The sequence below is a fragment of the Struthio camelus genome, chromosome 5, assembly GCF_040807025.1.
Source record: "Struthio camelus isolate bStrCam1 chromosome 5, bStrCam1.hap1, whole genome shotgun sequence".
In the NCBI taxonomy this organism is placed as follows: Eukaryota; Metazoa; Chordata; class Aves; order Struthioniformes; family Struthionidae; genus Struthio; species Struthio camelus.
Window position 1 is genome coordinate 42,402,802 of NC_090946.1, and position 4,772 is coordinate 42,407,573.

Consider the following 4,772-nt stretch of genomic DNA (forward strand, 5'->3'; position numbering starts at 1 on the left):
ATGGGGTCTGGTCTCTCACGATCACCCTGTTTGTGAATTTTGAGTTGGCCTTTAAGTTGAAGTCAAATGCATAAAGAAAGAGGCAATAATTGGATGTTAAGGTTAAAGCCAGAGAGTAGGTGCATAGTCACTGACATGAATACATGCATTAAACACAAATACTCCTATGTCACTCTGAACAGAGCAGGAGCCATAACCACTTTTGACTTCCTAGACTGCCTATGCATATCGCACATGGCCTTGCATAAAATGTCTCAGCAGGAGCAGAACTGCCTGCATATGACACCCATTATCTCAGACAGACATACGTGGGTTGGAGTCTGAGAAATGAATTCAGTGACTGAGGTTCATCACCTATGAGTCAGTAGGGGCCAGCAGCAAGCTCAGAAATGCCTCGAATATGAAGGAGAGGAGCTCCTGTTACTCTGTAATAAATCAAAAGCAGCACTAAATGACCTTGGAGGAAGCCACCAAAGAAAGAGGATCCAGTTACAAACCAGAGAAGAGCATTAGGCAACAAAGCAATATTGCAAAAGTTACCACAGTCTTATTTCATTCTGCACTGCCTACTCCATAAACAAACCCAGAGTCTTCGTCACGGCTCCACTGAAACCAGTTCTACACCATACTAAGGTGAACGTTGTCACTCAAAGGGAGATGCACGAGCTCATACTGTGCGCACTTGGAAATGTACATACTTCATCAGTGGTCTGGATGTAAATACAGTATCCAGCATGAATAAAAACCTCGCACAACAAAGCATGGTAAAATAGTGCCTAATGCAGACAGGTCAATCATATGGATAACTTGGACCAGGCAATTTTTAAAAATTTCTGTCAGTGCACATAGGTGTAAAGCTCAGGAAGAGAGATTTAAAAGCAAGAAATACTCAGCTACAGCGTGGGTCTCAAATCACAGAAAGCAGCAGCTCCGAAAAATATCTGTAAGTAGTAACAAGCAACTCAACACAAGCTCCCAGTTTGACACTGTGGCATCACACCATTGTGCAGACTCCAGTAATGGAACCACAGCAAAGGCCAAGGTGAAACTTACAGATAAAACAAGCTTAAACTTGCTGTGTTTCACAATTAAGTAATTAATGCAGATGTCCAGGCATCGTTTCCTAGAACACCTCATTACAAAACACAGGTGAACTTCTGCAGATAATGCATTCACAAAGCACTTGCAAAACACAGTTTCATCTACTGTGAAGCTGCTCCCCTGCCCAGCTGCCCATTCGCAGCTCTACTTTTCAGCTTCCCAGATTTACTAACAGCAACAAAGTTCTCTGCAGAGCCAGGAAAGCATCATAACAGCAGGGGACAGGCACTGTAACCAGCTGTCGTGTGGTGGAACGCAGAAGGAATATCATCCCCACTGCACATTTGAAACATGGATGTACGTCTGTTGTGACCGTATTAAGCCTGACAGTGACAAAGCAATGCCTTGCTAGTATAACTGTTGCATTAGAGTTTAGGTTCACCCCCTTGCAATGGAGACTTTTTTGACACTGGCAATGGAAAAGAAAGTACCATGAAGGTGCAGAATCTGTCAGTGAGACTTGTTAACATCACAGTAATTATAAAGAAGCCTATTTTAATTTCACTTGTCATCAAACAGAATGAAAAGTTTGTGGTGGACAGGTTTGTCAGGGTTAGTAACCGTAACAAGCTTCTTATAAAGACTTTTTTCCCAGTGGCGCTGTGTAAATATATTTTTGATTTAAAGCTGAAAGTTGCATGTTGAATTTAATTACTTACTCAATAGAGATACTGTACTTTTTTTTTTTTTTTTTTTTTTAAGAGAAAAGGATTTGAATTCTCATTCATAATTTTTTCAGCAACTTTCGTGCTCCTCCAAGTTATCAAACCTAGTTAAGTCAAGCTTTGTAGCTCTACGTGTGTGCTCTTTACAGCAAACTCAGGATGATGTTTACATCAGCACCGTTGGATGAAAGTGTCTGATGCAACCACGTGGCATGAATCAGTCACAGTGGAATTCTCACTGCAATTTCTTGTCTGTAGGATGCTATAACAGCTCTTAGTAGATCTAAGCTGACTTAATAAAACTGTGATGGGCAGCAACCCAACAACCAGTTGAAAAAATAAAGCACTTCCATTGGCTACAGGTTTACTTTCACTTCCTGCCTCCTATGAAGCAATTTCAGGGGCATCAACAAAGAATGCAGTGCAACTCTTTCTGACATCTTCCTTACTAAGTGACTGATGCTGAAAAATATAGCATTACAGCTGCAAGCAAAGAACACCTTATAGTATAAGCTGAACTGATCATCCTATACTTTCACATATAGCATCCATCAGCAGCTTTGTAATTGTTTTATAGGTACAACTTCTGTAGAAATAAGTAAACAGAAAGAGCAAATTTGTTTCTCCTGCCCTCCCCAAGACACAGTCAACTGTAGCGAAGATCACTTCAGCTGTTTGACTCACGCAGTAACTTCATACCACAGCTAAATCTGCAGTATAAACAGGTATATCTGAGTACAGCAATAGCTCCATTTTTCCAAGCCTAGCAAAAAATTTCTGAAAATTAATACTTTAGTAGCTGCAAAGTTTTAAAGTTTCCTCACATTTATCTGATAGCAGAATCAAGAGAGATTTCTGAATGCCAAGAAGCACCATCTGCAGATGGGCATTAAATTCCAGTTTGTCTTGTGCTGGATCTCTTTACGAGATCCTTGCACACTAAACTTCAAGTGAACTTCCTCTGCAAATACAAGCCAGAAGAGAACATGGGTCAAAACCAAAAGAGAGGAAAAATAGCACCATCGACCTGTAACTGATATATCTACACGCTGCAGCTCTTGCCTGGCACGCAGTCTAGCAGGGCTAAAATGTGACATGCTCATAAAGCATTAAGAGCCAGGACATAAGAATTGCTTGTGAATGGAAACAAAGAATCGTCCTGCAGTCCAATCTGAAAAAAAAATGAAAATTTTAAAGCAAGATATCTAGCTTTACCCCATGCGTACTTTTTAAAAATGGTATTTCATAGGAATAGTTACAGTATTTTCAAAACAGTGTTGAAATCAGAAACTGGAAACTCAAGGTATCACTCCTGGAATCTGTCAGAAGAATGGCACATCATGAATGGGAAGGAGGGAGGGAAAGAGATGTAGGTAATTTCTTCATCATCTATGTATTTCCTGTGATTTCCCCAAAGGGAGAATCATTAGTGGTTAATACAGTAAAGTAGCAAAGAAAGGAGCTTATGTACACACACTTTATTGTCACCATAAGCGCTATTGGGAATTGTCCTCTACGTAGTTGAGAGGAAAAAAAAAAAAAAAGAAAAAGAAACAAAAAATCCTTTCTCTCCTAACAGAATGCGATTACATAATGACATCAATCTACAGAATTTAAATAATTCACATTCTTCCCCTCAGTCACACAAACTTCTAAACAGGAAACTCTACAAGACTGTCCAAATCGGTTAATTTAAAAAATAAAAAATAAAAATAAAAAATAAAAAAATCAGATCAAAAGCTAAGGACATACTGTTATTCATTTGGAGAGAATTTTTCCTTGGGGAAAAAGCTTTGGGCTTGGAGAATTTGAATGATGACCCTACTGCATTCCTTAAAACTTAGGACTATTTCTAACATACTTAAGTCAACAGGTATCTCATTTTACTCCCTAGTGTCTTTTGTTCTAAGTTTCACTCCCGTTGCTGTTGGGACCATGTGCTGCTCCATGGGCTCATTACAGCTGTATCATGAGACGATAAGTTACATAACCAAAGTGATGCATGTTTTAAAAAAAAAAAAAAAAAGAAAAAGAAATAAACTGGACGGATTAAGGCATTTAATATTAGTGCCAGTGAAAACATCTTCCCTAAGACCAAGACTGGATTGTGATGCCTGAAAAACTGAAGCATGTCATTTCACACAGAAGCAACCTCTTCAGACTCGTTTTGTCTAGATTCACCTTCCCCTGCATCTTTCAGAGAAAGAGAAAATAGGGAAGACATCAATCCATAAAGCTAATCTTACCACAAGGAACACCATTTGTGATGAGGGTTTCAGGATGGTCCAAACTGCAGAAAGAAAAAACTAATATTTTTCAGAAATAGCTGAGGGTAAATAAGAATGGTACGTGTGATTATATTACTTTTTAAATGGTGTGAGAATTGTCCTCCGTGGAGCAAAGCTTTAATTAGATCGAGTTTTATGGGAATCTAAGCACTGATGAAATATAATAAATAAAGCCAGGCAGCACTGCCATTTGCAGAGATCTCGTTAATGAAGTGAAGCCCTTGATTACCTAACACTTCGTCAGGTCTTACATTTTCTTTTACGTTTACCTTTTTCTTTCTTTTACGTTTACCTTTTCAATCTTACATTTTTTGATAAGAAAGAATGGAAGGTTAAAAAGTGCTGTTCTAGCACTGAGTGACACAATCACACCCATAGGGCTCAGCATTCAGGCAGCTCTGACCAGCCTTTGAAGGTCACATGCAGATGGAAACGTCAGGCCTCAGTTTTGCATGCTAGCAAGCGTAGGCACTGCTGCCAGAGCACAAGCAGCAGATTTGCCCCAATCTGCTTTTTTCTTCCTACTACAAGCTATCACTTCCTCTTCACAGCACAGACTTCCTCTTATTATACTTCCTAACCTTTCTTTAGCCTTGAAGTAAAGATAGCTCTTTTGATGTTTCTCCTTATGCGGAGGGTTGACCCAAAACTAATGCACCTGCTTGGTGTTACAAATAACACCAAGAACCTCTAAGCAAGAAAGAAATTAACAACAAAA